This window comes from Typopeltis vanoorti, chromosome 14 (genome assembly GCF_054136105.1).
Source record: "Typopeltis vanoorti isolate ZY-2024b chromosome 14, IOZ_Tvanoo_1.0, whole genome shotgun sequence".
Taxonomy (NCBI): domain Eukaryota; kingdom Metazoa; phylum Arthropoda; class Arachnida; order Uropygi; family Thelyphonidae; genus Typopeltis; species Typopeltis vanoorti.
Genome location: NC_143562.1, coordinates 38,783,760 through 38,803,623, shown reverse-complemented (window position 1 = coordinate 38,803,623; position 19,864 = coordinate 38,783,760). Strand labels below are relative to the sequence as shown.

Sequence of the window (19,864 nt, the reverse complement as noted above, 5' to 3'; positions counted from 1 at the left end):
GTATCAAAATTTCATTAAGTAACCTATCAGACTCTTTGCAAAATCCAGCATTATCCTACTGTAACCATTATTTTTATCCAAAATAACTGTTACTGAATTGTAAACGTAAGTTACTGAGGCATGACCTACCCTCTACAAGACAATTCTGCCAACATATATTATCCCATTCCTCTCCACATGAGAGGTGATCAGAAATATCAAGGAGTGAATTTCGAAAGTATTACCAATATTGAAGTAGAAACTGCGTAGGATATTTGGCAACATGTTCTAGTCCCACAAAGCATAAAAGAATCTGACAGCTTTATTCGCCATTGAGCTGACCTCAACGGTAAGCATATTTTTCATTTATAAGATGGAATTTACAGTCTTCTTAAGATGGCCACAGAAACGTACGAAATATTACATAAAGCATTGGGAGAAAAAGAACACTGAGTTGATCCATAACGCGTGAGCTGTATTCTCGTTCCAAAAATGGCCACATTTCCATGGGCGATGATTCATACAGAATCAGATAAATAGTAAGAACAAAGGGAGCTGCTGATTGTGCATATGGATTAGTTCATGGGAACTGATATTCAGCGATCATTGCCACAGTTTGGAAACGACGTAAAGATTATCTCCCTGAATATGATTTCTTCACGAAGACAGCACTTCATGTCAAGCATTCCTGGGTATTTAGGAGGTCTTAAACAAGTGTAGAATTCCCATAATTTCCTACCTGCTTTTTGTAATTACGCTTCATCCTCTTTAGTTGGTTGAAAGATCATTCCAAAGTAAAAATGATTTCAAAATATTGCCCATATTTGGCGATTGATCAAAAATATCCAGGAGACAATTTTTAAGTAATTTAATGCACATATAAGCTACTTTGAGTAATCTTCTCCAAAGTATAGTCATGATGATTGTTCAATGGACCTCTGATAATGAAAGATGAGAATGACTTACAGACAACATGTTCTATTCAGTTATATAATCACAAAGTCTTGAAATATCCGCTCGATCAGGATGCTTTTATGCGTTTCAGTCTGGAAAAAGTATGAAGGACCAGGTGAATAAGACAGGTAGAGAATTACAGTATGTGATACTTGGTTAAGAATTTTTGAAAACTCAGTCCTTCAGTCATGGCACATTATCTCGTTGCGGAATCTGAGGATGCTGAAAATTATTCGTAAGGCTATTTTCACACTGTATCTCAAAAGAATTGAGGAATAATTGCACAGAAAATATTATTTGTAGTCTGGTCTTGGAGAAGAAATTTTTCATACAACATATCAACCAAGTCAAAAAAGAGGCAAGGAAAGCTATCAACCTTTTATTTTGCTTCAATTTTAATAGAAACATCTCAGCTGCCGTGGATTGATTTAGTGTTGTTTTTTAGTGTGGCTTTCTTACCAATTTATCATTTCTCCTCCCCTTCACAATAAGGCAAAGGAGGAAAAAATCTTTGAATATTTTTCCCCTCTGCACGAAAACAAAGAGCCGAATGAAAACACTTTATTTTCATTCGGCAACTTCCGAGAGAGTGCCAAATATTCCTACATGAACGCGTACCAATTCAATATTGTTAGTAGTTTTCCTGCAGTCAATTCTGATTTTTTAATTTTTTAATTATACTTGGCAATAATCATTTCACGCCTCATGTTATGGAACTATCCAGTCGCTTGGTGGAGAAAGATCAAATATTTCGGAGTTTTCCCATTTCGGAAGCTTGATCAATCATGTACTGTTTTCTCAAAAATGGAACTAGTACTTCTAATTTAGTGCTTTAGTTGTACCAAAGAAAATTGAAGTTTTATGTCAATTTTTATGTCGCATTATTAGAAGTGCATATACATTAGGAATTACTAATGCAAAAACAAAACAAAAAGTACAGTCTTTTTTAAAAAGCGAGAATGCACTCAAACTCTGGATTGATTGGGCAGTTGTTGCTGAGTTAGTCCAGAACATTCATAAAGTTTACCTACCACATTGATAAAGATGTCTGATAATCTCATCTATAGTGAAAGTTTCAATGTTAAGTCAATTTGGATCATCTGCCTTCTCCAGGAAGTGCAGGGAGCACGAGTATCTCCACTAGAAAATGAAACGATTTTTAATCAAGCGAATAGTATGTTGATTAAGAACCTAATAATAAGAGACTTATTATTAGGTTCTTATTCAACATACTACTTATTCAACATACAGCATAAAACATGGCAGCTTTTGAGGGATCTGCACTATGAATTGTTGGAACATCCACCCTACTCCCCAGATTTGGCTCCCTCTGACTTCTATCTTCTCCCTGTAGTAAGAATTCATATTAATGCAGTTTTGTAGCATTTAATTAAGATTTTCATTTAAATTGCTTACTAATGAGTTTATTTCATATTTCCATATATAAAATGTCTCATATATATGATGTCTAGTAGAGCTGTCTGTCTTGATGGCGCGTGATAAATTGAATGCAAATATAAACTTTGGGTAAAGGAGAACTGGACGCTCGGTATCACACAAGCTTATGAAGGGGGGAGTGTTCTTTTTTAAGAAAACAGTATAGAGACCACGACATGATGTTAAAAGAGCATTAGAGAGAGAAGAGAGAGAGAGAGAGAGAGAGAGAGAGAGAGAGAGAGAGAGAGAGAGAGAGAGAGAGAGAGAGAGAGAGAGAGAGAGAGAGTCTAAAAAATTCTATCCCACATAAGAAACAGTGCGGATGCCGTGATATTATTAGTTGGGGAAATACGTCAGCTCTCAAAAGAAGTCGTTATTCGTATTATTGCCCAGATAAAAGTCTGCAGTCATATTACTGGATTCTGAAACGTCTATCCTACAACTTACTGTTTCTTCTCCGAAATAAAGCTTATTTTAAGAACTAACAAACAACTACATTTGTAGTAGGGCAAAATAAAATTTCAAAACAGTTTTGTAACCATTAATTGACCTCCTCAATAGATAATTCAAAAGAGTGTGAAAGAAAGCATCTAAAATTGTTCTTTTTTGAAGCTTGTCAGAAACCAGAACAGTGAAAGAAGCAGGTTAAGTGTGTCAGCATTTATACTGCAAAGGGAATATTAGACAAATTAAAAAATTAATTCTGTATGTTAGTCAAGTAAATATTAGTTTAATATCCAACGTTTCACTGACTGATATCTGTCAGCATTTTCAAAGAAATATACTGGTAAGTAATAGAAAGTAACAAAAACTAGGAAACTAAACAATTCTAAAAATTATATAAAGTTATCACTGTGCATGATACAATGATATAATAGGCGTGTCGCAAGCGCATCGTTTTATTTGTTTAGATATTTAATGTAAATTTCATGAAAGTTCATTTCTTTTTGGTTAAATGATCTGATTAGAGTTTTCCATATATCTGGTAAGATTAGGCCTTGATTCTTATTTAAGTTACCTGTTGAACGGGCGACTGTAGCAGCTTCTTTAAATGTTCTGGGATGGTAGTTGTCTTCTATGTAGGGCATATCTCATTCAATACTATGGTCGGTACAGGCAAAATGTGAAGAAAGGCCTGATATATCCAGAAACTCAGCATTATATATATGCTCAAAAAAAGAGCTATACAGTGTACCACAGATCCTGGCGACCTACAAGAAGAATTAATGAAAATATCCAAAGATCTATCCCTAAATGGCTACCCTACAAGAATCATCAACAAGATTCTCTTTAGTGACATACCGCAAAGACAACGAGATGAAACCCAATACATCAGCTCTATAACAATTCCATTTGTTAGTACCATATCCAGAAAATTAGCTCTTCTTCTAAAACCATATAATATCAGGGTAACCTTCAAACCTATTGAGAACATGCAAAAGTCTATAAGATCACCGAAAGATAGCCATCCTTTCTACAAATACTCTGGAGTTTATAAGCATACCTTGTTCTTGCGGTATTAATTACATCGGACAGACATCTAGAAGTTTTGATACAAGAAAGAAAGAACATATAGGCTATGTAAGGAATAACAGACAGGATGTATCAGGCCTTTCTTCACACTTTGCCTCTACCAACCATAATATTGAATGGGATATGAGTCATATGCCCTACATAGAAGACAACTACCATCCCAGAACATTTAAAGAAGCTGCTACAGTCGCCTGTTCAACAGGTAACTTAAATAAGAATCAAGGCCTAATCTTACCAGATATATGGAAAACTCTAATCAGATGATTTAACCAAAAAAGAAATGAACTTTCATGAAATTTACATTAAATATCTAAACAAATAAAACGTTGCACTTGTGACACGCGTATTATATCATTGTATCACGCACAGTGATACCTTTATATAATTTTTAGAATTGTCGGTTAGTTTCCTAGTTTTTGTTACTTTCTATTGCTTACCAGTGTATTCCTTTTAAAATGCTGACAGATATCAGTCAGTGAAACGTTGGATATTAAACTAATATTTACTTGACCAACATACAGAATTAAATCTTTAATTTATTAATACTAGTAGTCAAAAAAAAGGGCATAATAGGAATATTAGATAGTTGCTGCTTGTGTCATATTGGAAAGCTATAAAGTTTGAAAAAGAGTAAAAGGAATGTTACATACTCTCATCAGCAAAACTATAGATTGGTGGCAGAGGCGTAGCTAGAGGGGTGTGGAGGGGGCCGTCCGCCCTGAGTGGCACTTTGAACCTTTTTGAACTTTTGCAGTTAAATTGTAAAATACAGTCTCAAGAACTCAGTTTCGACTATGTAATCTTACTCCTATCCCTCTCGTCCTTCCTAGCACGGGTTGAGTCCCCTCCTAATGAGGGGTTACTGGCATATTAATGCAGCCGGATCTTCACTCCTCTGCTGCATCTCCTAAGAGCGATATTCATAACTGTAATCCACGTGGGTTCACGGAGACAGTTTGCCTGTTAGCGGAATGAAAAACCCCAGATAAACTGGGGGTAAAAACACTGCTGTCCATGCCCAAGATCCGCTAACTTGGCTATGGCTGAGGAAGATCCTTAAGCTCCTCACGTTGTAGACGGGAATTGAACCTATGACACGCCTTCCCCAGGCATATGGTTGCGAAGCGCATACCCACTAGGCTAACCGCGCGGACACTATTGTAATACTACAGCGAATTATCCTCGCAATTTCTGTAAGTGTTATAATAATAATATTTGGTTGCAGATCAAGTGTTGATCAATTTTATTATTAAACTGAACCAACTAGTTTCGCCACACTTTAACTGTTGGCATCTTCAGGGTACTTATTAGTTTAAACAATCTCCCAATTTTGCGTAACTGCAAAACTTAAGTGTGGCGAAACAAGTTAGTTCAGTTTAATAATAAAATTGATTAACGCTTGATCTGCAAGCAAATATTATTATTATGCTAATTTATGATCAAGAATATACATTCATGATGCTGTAAGTGTTGTTAGTTGTGAGAGAAGTTTTTCTAAATAAAATTGATTAAGAATTACCAACATTACTATGAAATAGACTTCGATAATGTCATCGGCGATTTTGCTACCAGAAAAGCAAGAAAAATAACATTTTAAGATGTTGAAATTAAAGTTTTACTTCAAAAATAAACATAGTGTTTTAATTTATTTCCTTATACGTCGTTTTGACTTTTTGTAGTATTTTTGGTGTGTATTGAGAGGGACGGAAAATTCATGCACCGCACCGGGCAGCAAAAGCTCTAGCTACAGCACTGATTAGTGTTCAGGAAAAGAGGTAATTTATGCAAAGTGAACGAGGGATGGAGCAGAGCCATGCAGTAGGAAGAAATTCACCATGACACACACATATGTGCATGCGAGTGATCATAGTAAATGGCTATTAGCAATTTATAGACGTGCAAGTAATGAGACCACGTCTCAGAACTAGCCCCCTTTCGTATTTCTAACCGTAATGTATTAATATCAGAAACAGTCAAATAGCTATAGTGGAATTTTCTAGATTGCATGAACAAAAACATGAATTTTCTATGAAAAAAAACTTCTTTGCCTGCACCAAAACGTGACTAATTTCAGAATCGTCTGAAAAACAAAAGGTCTTCTATTTGGTGAAATAGATATGAACATATAATGATCCTTCTGTAAACGAATGCTGTGCCATTGTAATAATAGGTTATTATTTATTTATTACTTGTAATGTGTTTTGCGCTATACTTTCTATATTATCTATATCTTTATATGCCATTATTCTAATTTATTTATCTTTATATTTTATTCTTTGCACTTTATGTATTTTGGGAAAAGTTGGAGAAAAGAGCAAAGCTAATAATAATGGCAAATATCTGTTGAATTTCTGCTCAGGACATGCACTGGTTATTACTAACACCATGTTTCAACATACAAATGTGCACAAATTCACATGGAGAGAAGAGGCCAGGAATAATAAAAGTCTCATTGACTATGTTATTCTTGATAGTGATGTTTTCTCCATGGTGCAGGACACCAGAGTGTACAGAGGATTTAAAATTGGAAGTGATCACTACTTAGTCTTGAGCAGGATAAAATTGAATTTCATATTGAAAAGAATAACATGTAAGAAAGTTTTAAAGCGAATAAAAGTTGAACTGCTCTCAGATGTGAACTATAGACTAAAATACACAAAGATTATTGAAGAAAAATGAAAGCGTTTGAGAACAGGAACCAAACCTTGGAGATTCAATGGCAAACCTTGAAGAAAACCCTGATTGATTCAGCTAAGAGGCATGTGGTGAGGTTGTCTGCAAGGAGAGAAAAATCAGAACTCCCTGGTGGACACAGGAAGTTAAAGAGGAAGTGAAGGAAAAGAAGAAAGCATATCAAAAGTTTCTGGCAAATAAGTCAGCTTGTGCTGTTAGAGAATATAGAGACAAATGTAAGAAAGCTAAACATTGTGTAAAACTAGCTAAACAAACTCATGGAAGACTTTGGCAAGAACATAGAAAATAAATATCAAGAAGGTGGTAAGATATTCTGGAGGTTGTTGAAGCAGTTTAGAAATGGTGGAAAGAGTGCTGTAAAAGGAGTAAGAGATGATAAAGGTGACATGAAAATGGAAGAAAAAGATATCCTTGAAGTATGAAGTAATTACTTTGAAAAACTGCTAAATGAAACAACCAGTAATGACAGCACAGTGGTAAAAAACACTGACCAGGCATGCAGTCAGGAATACATATCCATACTTGAAATAACAAAAATCCATCAAAGGCTTGAAATGTGGAAAGGCAGCAGGAGTAGATGATATTTGACCAGAAATGCTGAAGTATGGTAGTATAACAGTCTTACAGTGCCTGCACTGCATAGTTCAGAAAGCCTGGACAGAGGGACGAATTCCCGATGATTGGAGGAGAGCTCTCATAGTACCCATATATAAAAAAGGGAATTAAAACTGAATGCGAGAATTACAGAGGTATTTCCCTACTGAATGTTCCTGGCAAGATCTATGCAAGTATACTTGAGAAACGGTTCAGAAGAATTGTGGAAGAAAAGCTTGGTGAAGAACAAGCTGGATTCAGGCAAAATAGAGGCTGTCAGGATCAGATCTTCACTTTATGAAAATAGTCGAGAAAGCATGGGAATATAACAAAGATTTGTATTTAAGTTTTGTCGATTTGGAAAAGGCATATGACATGGTGCCAAGAGAGAAGCTATTCAATACGCTGCAGTTATATGGTGTCAATGGGGCATTATATCAAGCAATACTTAGTCTTTATTTCAGTTGTAAGTCAGCAGTTAGAATTGAAGGAAGTACAGGAAGATGGTTTAATGTTAAATCTGGTGTGAGACAAGGATGTACATTATCCCCCTCTGTTATTCATTAACTATATGGATCACATTATGATGGAAAGTGGTATTAAACATGATATCAAAATTGGAGATGTTAAAGTCAGCTCTTTGCTTTATGCAGATGATGTTATACTTCTAAATAAATCCGCTACAAGTCTGCAGGATTCTCTGACTAAATCGAATAACTGTTGTAATAGATATGGTATGAAGGTCACCAATTAAAAGACAAAGACAATGAAAATAGGCAGAATCATTGAAAATGTCAACTGTGTTGTGAATGGAGAACCTGTGGAACAAGTGAAACATTTCAGCTATTTAGGCACGATTTTTACTGAAGATGGTAAATTAAATATAGAAATAGACAACAGAATCAGCAAAGCTGGTATCGTGGGAAGTCAATTGAATAAATTCATATGGAATAAGAGAGAAATTAGTCAAACCACTAAATTAGCTGTCTACAAGACAGTGTTCAAACCAATTTTATCTTATGGATCTGAGAGTTGGGTCAGAAGTAAAACACTTGACCAAAGACTAGAGACCTCAGATATGAGAGTCCTGAGAAAGATTAGAGGCATGAATAGATGGCATCAATGGCAATATCATATTAAAAACAAGGATATTAGGAAAGAACTTGACATTGTCAGCATCCAGGAATGCGTTAGCAGAGCTAATCTCAGGTGGTATGGTCACTTAAACAGAATGGGCGAGGAAAAATTAGCAAAACAAGCGTTCTCTGCTAGGTTGGCAGGGAAAAGACCCACAGGAAGAACAAGATATAGGTGGATTGATATGGTAAAAAGTGCCTTAGAAGATAGAAATATAAGATCTGATAATGTTGGAGTCTTGACAAGTAACAGACTGATTTGGAGGAAAATTGTAGATAGGAAGTTAGTAATGATGTAATTTTTTTGATGTAGTGCTCTCATATTCTTTACACCCCCTTGAGGGTAGATGGCAGGAATTTGTTGATGGTGATTATACTTTATTCTAATGTGCTTTTTCTCTCTTATCCTTTCTCATTTATTCTACTGTGTACTATGTTTATCTACCTTTTGCACTACGAATCTTATGCCTAAGACACTAGAAAATTTATTTAATTTAGACTGCACCACTAATATCATTTAATTAGCATAAAACTCAGTAATACGGCTGGCAGATTTCTATCTCTTTCTCTAATACAAATTCCTTCAATAAAACTTTACACAAACAGTCGTGGTCTATTCTTTTGCTTAACTTTATGATTCAGTTATCTTACCTAGTTTCCAACTCACAAGTCCGATTTATTTAGAAAGAGTGCAGTTGTAAATAAACAAGCAGGCAGCACTTTTTAACAATAAAATCAAAACACATTTTTATTTACATTACTATGAAATATACACGAATTTAAACATTAGATAGATTACTTTCTCTATTCATCTATAAAAATTCTTTAGCATAAATTAGAACCTTTTAACTTCAAAATTAATTAATCTCTTTAACTCAAAAACTTATTTACTCTCTGCTTACAAATTTTACTTATTAAACTCCTAGTTTACTTACAAAGAGGTTAGCTACCTCTCTGTTAAGTTACTTTTACAAGCTTTATATCAACTTCAAATATGTCAATAGATTCGCTTAATGACACTTATTGTTACTGTTAATCTCAATCTTAATTGTCCAACTAAAACACATTATAAGAGTATTTGTACAAAGGTATATAACTTACAAAAGCTCTGTGTCACACATTCAGTCAAAGGTCTTGTACAAAAAAAGTTCTAAGGCAATTCTCTCATCTCAGATCTTGAGCTTCCTTCAGGAAATCGGGCTTCAAAATTACCTCATCGGGAACGTAGCGGGCTGTGGACTCGTACAGCTCTGGTAATGGTTATTCTCCCACAGCGAAAAGAATAAAACCTCCGAGCTAAGGTGCTTCGGGTAATTTGTCTCTCCTTTTCTCTTCTGCTTGGGCTCGCCGAACATGCCTGGACGACTGCCTCTTTTGTCTGCCGTCTCGAAATAGCTCGAACTGCCGCCAACTGTTAAATCGGAATTCCTCTCTGGCCTGGACGCTTTTCTCCGGCGATTGGAACTTCTCCTTTTGGCAATTTGAAGCACTGTCTGCGGTCTAGAAGCTCTGGCTCTGCAACTGCTGGAAGCGGGAAGCTCGTTGTCTCACTGGCGACGTCTGGAACCGGGCAGCTCTTTTCTCTAGCGACTTTTGGATCCGGGAAGTCCTCTCTTTGGCGACGTCTGGAACCGAGCAACCTCCTTCTGCTTGGCTCTGTTCCTTTTTATTATGTCTTCTCTAAGACCTGGCACGAAGTTTGTAACCCCCCAAAGAATTCGGCATGATTCTTTCATCTTAAGTTTCAAGTTCGGTCAGCTGTTTGTTCTCTTCCAAGCTTTCTGTTGATTGTAATTTGACGGCCATGGGAAAGTTGTCTGAACCTTTCTGACTGATTTTGGAGGTGTTTACGTGCAGAGCTTGTAAGCCTTTCTCATACACACAACCTTTATAAATAACCTTTCTTATGCCGTCATGTAGATCTATTACATACAGCTCCAGTGGCAAAAACATTGGCTTTGTTTCTAACACTGTAATATATTCTTATTAAAGGAGTATATACAGTTAATTTCTAAAGGACTATTTACAAAAACATCTAGTACAAAATATACAGAGACAAACAAGTTTAATTTTACATCATTCGTATGAGACTTGACCTAAGTAAAAAATCGATGCAATGTGCTTTGGAAATATTTAAGCTACAATCGAGTTTTTACACTTCTTCTGTAGTCTAACATTATAGATGTTACTGAAGGCTACAAAGACAATCTACAAAATGTACTTGTGAATTCAAGCGCAATGTGTGTGTGTGTGTGTGTGTGTGTGTGTGTGTGTGTGTGTGTGTGTGTGTGTGTGTGTGTGTGTGTGTGTGTGTGTGTGTGTGTGTGTGTGTGTGTGTGTGTGTGTGTCCATATGAATTAACGATGAAAAATATCGAAATGGCACATATTTAAGATAAACCTATAGCGCATGATGCCTCTGTTGGACCTGATCCTTTACACCCTTGTTGCATGCACTTCACGAGTTTTTGACAATATGAATTAGATATTTTGGACAATTTTTCTTTCAAGATGATCGCTACTCCATCTATCAATGTTTGATGCACTGGTGTAGCCTGAACCACATTTCCCATCTGTAGAAAGTTAAGTTCATTCAGTTCATCTTGAGTTTAAATTCAGACTCTGCACAGGCTGGTCAACTTTCAGATCATATTTTCTAGTTATGTTGCAAAAGTACCTGGAGTATGACATGGGTTATTGTCGTGTTAAAAGAAACGAGCCTGTTGTGTAAAACTGTAATATGTAAGAATCAATGCCTCAATGCAACACAATGAAAGTATACATTTTGTGAACTCCTATTCCTCCAGGCACCTCAATTAAATATCCATGTTAACAGAGGGAGCAATATCCTCATCCTACACACCATCCTACCACTTTTAAAAAGGGGTAGGATGGTGTGCTTTGCTGTTTTTAGGGACTAGCCACAGTAAACGTATGCATAGGCTGCAGATTTATTGCTATCGCCGATGTTTAACTTATGGTCTGCTGACCTTCCATAGGAACCAGGACTGTGCAGCTCTTTACTTAGTGTTCAACCAATAATCTGAACTTCTGTAAAATATTTAACTCCTAGTTTCAACAACTGCTAGGACTTATGTACCACGCATACGAGCAATTTTTGATACTTTAGTTTCATGTATCTTGGTTGCAGTGGCAACATGACATTTCCATCAGCTAATAATGTTATCTACAGTTGAATCTGGAAGTTGACGAAGTCTTTTAGCAATGTTATGAAAGGATATACCACTGATATGGTGTTATTGGTAACACCTCTTTCAAAGTCTGCAAGTTCTTTACCATATACCGTTGGCACTATACAAATAGGCATTCCATTCCAGAATGTATATTTACATTATATAGTAGTATAAACAAGCAGTGACATTTTTAAAACAAGTGATACCCAAATACTTATTTAACATATAAAAGAAACTCCCTCCATGCTTTCTTATTACTCAAAGAGAGTAGGTAGTACCTCTTAGCTCAAACATTTGAGAAATCGGTTGATATACCTGGTTCCTGCCTTTCTCATCATCAGACATTTTTAGGTGCCAATTAAAAAAATTAACGAAAGTTTGACGAGGTTACAGTTCTGCACATATTCAGAAAGATGCAGATATGATGATAAAGACATGCATATCAATTTCATCCTTTTCTGGCCAAACATGAATTTTGTGGATAATTTTTGACCTGAAATATGAGTAAAATTTGACCTATTTTCTTATCTAACTGTATTTTAATGATATATATGGTCACAAAAAGTTTAATCATATTAAATTAATATAATTAAAAACTGAGCAGTATTTGGTATATCGAGTTTTCACGTTTTGTGAAAGAAGTATCTCCTTAACAAAAGTAGTACGATCCTTGCTTCTGTGAAATGACATTTAAAGATTTAAACACAGTTTCCATGTTATTAAGAATTTGAAATTACCTCCTTTTATGATGCAGCACCCTGCGCTTACTGAAACTCGCTATGGAAAACTAACCATTACACTTGTAAGAATACATTTCTGGGGCTGCAGTTTTCTAGTGGCGCCTCCTACTGCGGTGACTGTGCTGTAAGATACAACGTGGGTGAATTAAAGTACCTAAAGGTAAGTGTGCTTATTTAAGAAGCTAGAGGGCTGTTTTGCATTGTGTTGTTGAATTAGTGACAATCCGAAGCATGTTTATTACCAACCCAAGAAATTATTCGATTTGTATTGAATGTGATGTGATCTTATACTGGTGGCACGTGATTCTTATGAATTGTATACCTGTATCGTACGCGCGCGATCGATCATCTGTTACCGAAGCGTCTGTGTAACGGTAGGCGAAGTAAGGCGTTGACGGAGCGTGCTGCCGGTTACGGTGTGGCGGGATATTCTTTATAATGTTCGGAAATATTAAATGTATTTGAATAGTAATTATAATGGAAGTAAATTTTTGTATCGGTTGGTGAATCACATCGCATCTTGTGCGAACGAAACTGCCATTATAGAAATGCAAAAACAATATTACGATATACATCATTTTGAATTGATTATTGGAATTTTAAAACGATATCAATGAATGTGAATTATTTCAAGTATATCCTAGGTATAGGATATATTAATAAATAAAGCTGGACATCCTCGATAAGCTTTTAAATTGCAGATCTGAAATAAAATGTATCAAAATGCGCCTTTAGTCATAAAGAAGATGACTATCTTACACATTGAAGAATATCCTATTTTAATTTTATTTTATTCAGGTGTCTGGTTTGCTGGAAATAGCTAATTTAATATTTCCCAAAAAAAGTACGCAAATTAATTTTTTTTTAACTTAATAAAAAAGGCTTGTATAATTTGCCCATAGTCCGTAGTTAGTTTGTTGAGTAGTTTTATAATTTTTAAATTTACCTTTGTTAAACGTACATTTTTCGCGTAACAAACGTTTAATTATTTTATGTGAATTACTCATTCTTAGCCGTTTTAGATATTTGAACCGAAGAGAAAATTCAACATATTTCCACAAGGAAAGCGAAAAACTGTTAACAATGCAAAGCTGTTAAACACCTGTTTTCAGGTTTTTTAAAAAAAATTTTTTTTTTATAGTTGGGTTGCTGTTAACAATTATAGAAGTGTAAATCACGATAAACCTTGTAGATATCCACTGTCTAAAAATGTGGCTGGAGCAGTAATATGATTCAGGGTAATCATTCTTTCATGAGTTAACTACTAATTAGCATTTGAAATCTTTTTTTAGTGTCAGTTAACTGAACATCTAGCTTATTGCAGTCAGTATACATCTTATGAGTGAGTGTGGCCGAGTTTTTCTCATTCCAAAATGGTTGGATTTAAGTATTGTAACTTGGAGTTCTGGTGCTGCATTAAACTCCTAAAAATAATTTTTCATCCTCTTGTTTATCAGGGACTCATCAAGTCCCAACCATGTTCAGAAACCATCAAAAGTAAATCAAAATAAACGGCATGAGAAGCTGCAACAATACACTGCTTTTCTTAGTCTTGCATTCAACAGGAGAATGGTCACTTGGAGAAAAATCACCTTCTTCATTCAGAAGGGTTTTTGGTATCGATTTCTAAGATCTGCAAAGAACTTCTGGATATTCTTATTGAAGCAGCAACAGTGACACAATCCAAAAAATTAATTTGTGCAACATCTATCAGCAGAGGAATACAAATTACCCTGCACAAAACCTTACTTGTCTAGAGGCATACTATCAGTGTCACCTCCTCAATGTTCCTAATGAGATCTGCTCTTAACTGAAGGACCAAAGAGTGATAGTCATAAGAAGAATCCTCATATGTTGGAATGGATTCCCAACAGGTACATCATTCTTACCTTCAAATCACCAAAACCACCATCATCTGTCAGTACAGGGTATCTCAGCTGCTCAGTAAGGCTGTATATCCTGAGCTCTTTGTGCTGCTTTAAACGTCAGAAATATGGTCATTCTCAAACTGCCTGTCATGACTGCTATCTGTGCATGATGTGGCAGCAAGGATCATGAGCAAGACTTAAGAGCAAAACATCAAAATGCTTTGAGGGAAACCACCCTGCATATGCCAAAGGTGCAAGGATGAAAAGGAGATCCAAAAAATAAAAACAGAGCAGTGTATAAGACTTCTGAATTAATACACACAGTAATTAGGTGGTAGCTGATTTTCAACATTGTCAGGAGAGGTATACCAAAAAATATAGCAACAACATCTGGTAAACACTTTTATGCAAATAAGGCAACTGTAAAGAAAGTGTCAACAGATGTTGACATGTATATCAATCCTACCTTCTCACAAGCACAACATCCCTGAATGGTATGACTTGCTGGCTATCAAAGCAAAAAATCAGTATGGACTCATTCCTGAGGACACACCATAAATGGTTCCACCAAGGATTTTCTAATTTAAAAAAAATAATGAAATATGCACTATGAAATTGAAGTATGGGGGGGGGGACTTCAATTTTTCATCCTGCAAACAAGCATACAGTGTAAATATTGAGATGTACATGGGTCTACCACATCGATAAGGGCTCTGTCAAAAATGAGAAAATTTTTTAAGAGCAGAAAAATATCAGCAACCTTCTGGATAACTGTGAAGATGTAAATTTTGATGTCAGAAAGTACACCAGTTTCTAATATGAAATCCAACTGCATACTTCCTTTACAGAAAAAATAAGACTTCTGAATTAATACACACAGTAATTAGGTGTTAGCTGATTTTCAACATTGTCAGTATAGACTTTGTTTGATCCATGGCCAGATTAATACTTAATCTACCACTAGTGTGTTATAGGTTTCCATTCGTTTACATGGCAATTTCACCATTCTCTGGTGAAACTGCCATAAAAAAATTGTAATAAAATCATCATTATCATCATCATCAAGTCCTTCCGTGCCTACTGGCACATAAGGCTGCAATGCTTGGATTTCCTGCTCCTGTCCCTCGCAGCTGCTCTTGCTTCTGCACAACTCGCCCATTTTGCCTCCTACATTTCGGATTCCATCATTTTTCTCCAAGTTAATTTTGGACGACCTCTAGAGTGTCTTCCTTCTGGAGCCCAACTCAGTGCTACTTGGGGAATTCTGTTTATCCCCATGCGAAGAACCTGTCCGGTCCATTTCCATCTTCTTAGGCAAATCTCTTCATCTATTGACTTGGAGAAGGTTTTCTTTAAAAGTTCCTCATTAGTAACTGCATTTGGCCAGAAGATTTTTGAAATTCTTCTTAAACAGTTGTTTTGGACAATGTCCAATTTATTGCTTTGTGCCTTGGTAAGTTTCAGAGCCATATAGCAGTAGTGCTCGCACAATAGATTTATAGACATTAATTTTCACTTTAACTGTAATATTTGATGCTTTCCATAATTTGTTTAATGACCTGAAACAATTTTGTGCTTTAGCAATTCTTTGTAAAACGTCTTCACCAGAGCCGCCTTGTTTATAATAAATAATATGATGTAATTAATACATATTCACCTTGGCATGAAGTAAGCAGTCCAGGAAACAATTAAGCTAACTGACTTGGTAGAAAAATAATTTTGTCATGTATATACTCTGTATTCTCGACAATATTCAGATATTCCCTTTAAAAATAGAACTAGTATGTAGGGATATATGCAAAGAAGGAAATGATATAAAAGTTCATTAGTAAGCTCCTTAATTACCCTAGGGAACGTAATAGTGAAGAATTTATGGAGATATAAACACGTGTTGGAGTAAGTACTTAATTATTATTTATTATTTCGTGACACCTCCAAGGACTCATTGAGGGAGGGCACCTACTCTACAACTTTCTATCTCCATCACTTACATCCATGCCATCTATTTCCCACCACCACTAATATTTTTTGTCTGTAAATTGCATATATCCTAAAGCAGAGGGTCTTTGACCTTTCGGACAGTGCGGGCTGCATTAAAAATTTCAGTGAAGCCCACAGGCCACTAAGCTATACTGCGGTATTTAGAATTGTAAGATGCTTTCCAGATTCACAAGGAATGCTGTGCATTACTTTACATAAAATCCTATAAAAATAAACAAACTCAGCTTTAAGAGCATAGGTAGGAGTCAGCTTCATGATAAGTAAATATAATCAATACTTGAAAAAAGATAATTTTGTCATGTATATACTTTGAAGTTCAAGCAGCTCCATTTGTACTGAGCCTGGCATTTCAGTAGATCTCAGCTATACTTTTGAGCTGCACCAGATAGAGCTTGCATTGAATTACGTAAAATTTAAGCTCTAGCAGCCTTGAAATTCTTGTGGCACTTTGAAGTCTGGTATACCAAAAACATCCAGGACCTCTTCTAGATCCAGCATTTATTCTATCAGCTAAGACAGCTTCTGCATTAATTCAAGTCACATTGGGATAAAGGTAAATGAGGCTGCAGATGCTTCAGCCTTGTTGATGAGATTACTTGCTTGTCCTCAACATAGGTTATAGGCAAGCCATCTCATCATAAAGGAACAGTAGCAGACACTATGGAATAGAGGAAATAATGACAAGCTGTACCAGATTAACCCTGAAATTACACTGTGGCAGTCTAGTCTGCACAGGGTTCACAGAGAGGAAGTTGTTCTTGCTCAACTCCACATAGGTCATAGTTAACTTACACTTCTTCCTATTGAGAGGTGATAACATGGCTATGTGTATGCTATGACTCTGCATTAATTGTCATTAATACTTTCATAAATAGTGCTAAAATTACTCATTCTCCCTGAGTCCTATATTCTCAAGCAGATTTTGTGATTCCTCTAATATACAATGTTTTTCAATTTCTACAAATTACTAACTTTTATAATTTTATTCACTTTGATTGTTGTGATTATTTTACAACACAAAGAAAATGAAATATTTAATTATTCAGCTGCTAGTATTTCACTAGCTTTGTACCCAGCATTGCCAGAGCATAGTGTTGCAGTATGCAAACAGCATCAATTAGTTAATAGTGTACACAAATCTGTATGCAGTAAATCCATATGGTAAGTTCAAAGCCTTACACACTGAAATCTCATAACATCCTTACTGCTACACGTCAGCATCCTCTGCATCATTGCCATACATCTACTGTGCTTTCCTCAATTTTTTTTTTTTGTGTTAGGGAGCATTTAGTAGTTTTTCTATTTATTTGAGAAAATATGTGGCAAAGATAGGTGAGTTCATTGATAATTGGTTTATTATTATCATTGGAATAGATAGCTGTTGCCAGCAAAGGTTGGTCGATTGGTAGAGCCTCTGCTACTAATGGCTCACGCAAAAAGTTAAGCAAGTTTGAGCACTGTTAGTAGTTGGAAGGAGTTCAATCGTTCGATGCTGTTCGCACACTCTCTCTCGATGAGTCTTTGGACTCCCTGGAGGTGTCACATAATAATAATAAATAGCTGTTGCTCTTTGTTAGTGTTTTAGGATACCATATTATTTGACTAGATAATAATATGATTGTGTAAACAACTTGAAATACATGTTGGCTTTCTGTGAATCGAAAAAAAGATAATGAATCATTTGAAAGGCTTGTGACCAATATCTAGAAAGGGAAAACATTTTATTCTTTTACTATAGTGAATTGGATTTTTGGATGTTAACTGTTAAGTTTACTAAAACTAATACAGTAAAACCCTGAAGTTACGCGGTAGGTGGGACCAACAAAAAACGCGTAAGTCGAATTCGCGTAACTCGGGGTATAATTTTGCTTGTAATTTATATATACAAACATACAATTGGGACCAAAGGTTTAGAAAAACACCTATATTTTTTAAGAAATATAATCATAATTGTTTTTCGTACATAAAAAAAAGAAAGTTATTTCGATGGTTTCATAAAATCTAATAGATTCGTCTGACGGCATAATGTCTTTTTCTTGTCACGCAAAATTTCTTCACAGCAAGCTAATGATTTTTTTATTCCCTGCCTTTTGCCTTGTGGCTACAATTCGTTCCTTGTTAGAATCTATGTCCTCCAAAATCTGTAAACCTTTCTTTTATTATTGTCCTTACTGTGGATTCCTGTGGATCGAACTTCTTTGCTAGCTCACAAATTTTCATTCCGCCTTCAAAATCCTTAATAATAATAATAATTATTATTATTTGACACCTCCAGGGAGTCCAAAGACTCGTCGAGGGAGTGTTGAGTTTTGTTTTCAAAGTCAATGTTTTTCTTTTCTTGCTAGCTGTAGAAGAATCGGACTTGCTTCTTTTGGATGACATTATTATTTTTTATGTGATAAAATGAAAAATTGTCTTCCTGAAATGGTCAGTTAAATGGTAGATTACCATACTTCAGCATTTCCTTGTGTACCACTAACTAAAATTTTTGATTTGATAACTCCCTCCCCAAGACATTTGATTTATTCAGATTTATAGTACATGCTGGTTATTTTACATGGAAAGAAAAATATATAAACAACAATGAGATAGCAATGTGTCCTCCTCCTCCTCTCCTACTTAATTTCTACTTAGAACACTTAGAGAACTAAGTACTCAACAAGTCCCATTCAGATTGGTGTTTTGACTGTTCTAGGCAGATGATGTTTGCTCTTTAGCCACATGGTCCAGATATGTTATATTTTTAGTGCATTTAAACAGCCAACATCCAAAAATCCACTTTATAATAGAAAAAGGAATTAAACTATCTGCTCTTCCTTACACATTAATCATACACCTTTCAAATTATTTATTATTTTTTTCTATTTATTGAAAGCTAACACACTGAAAAGTATTTACAGAATCATGCCATCAGCTAGCCAGAATGATGGTGTGATTGTTTATGATGCCATATTACAATAACTGCATAATATCCTAAAACATTAACACAGTAAGTATAATCTTCACTGATATGGCTCTTTTCATGGAACTTTCCCTATTCTATCCGGCTGGCGGGGATAGCTATATGCTACCGTACTAGGGAGATTATGAGCAAGGTGGTTTCCCGTTGCCTTCCTTGCTGTAGTATATTTTATGATTGTAGCCGTGTGTGTGTTCAGGGGACCGGTTTGCATGTTTTGAGGGATGAAAAATCCTCCACCTCCGTACGAGACTGGTCAACTCACCTTTAGTTGAAAGGGACTAGATAAAGGTTCCTCACATCACGAATGGGAATCGAACCCAGGTTTTTCTGACCAAAGGGCCTCATCTATACGGACTGAGATACTGAGACCTCCCCCCCCCCCCCCGGAAATCTCCCTATGAAACACATTTTTAGCAAATAGCTAGAATCCTTTAAAATAGATAAAATACTAAATGCTCTTTTAATACAAACAGTCCACAGCAAAACTGTTACTGTCCCATATGTTCGGCACATCTGAAAAGATATGAAGAGTGGTTAATAAATATAAGCCCTGCACCACATTCAAACCATATATCAAACTAGCAACTCTCATTCCTAAGAACAAACTCAGTCCTTTATCACATCCAGGAGTATGTGAAGTATCCTGTACTTATGACCTGACTTACTATGGACAGGTAGGGGATTGTTGGCATCTGCCTCAGAGAACATAACAAATATGGAGATTGGCAGTCTCCTTCACATAGGTTAAGATGGAGAAAACTTAAAATCCTACA

At 35.7% G+C, this 19,864-nt stretch overlaps 2 protein-coding genes across 2 annotated transcripts in view; one reads left to right on the top strand and one right to left on the bottom strand.

Moving 5' to 3' along the window:
- The window catches only part of LOC150099377 (glutamate receptor ionotropic, kainate 2-like), a 133,413-nt gene that overhangs the window by 87,800 nt on the left and 25,749 nt on the right, over positions 1-19,864 (bottom strand). The gene's annotated exons all lie outside the window — the stretch shown is intronic.
- The window catches only part of Sms (spermine synthase), a 250,094-nt gene continuing 242,600 nt past the window's right edge, over positions 12,371-19,864 (top strand). The window contains exon 1 of the mRNA XM_090403753.1: positions 12,371-12,420. The gene's annotated coding sequence lies outside the window, so the exon portion shown is untranslated. The remainder of the gene's footprint in view (positions 12,421-19,864) is intronic.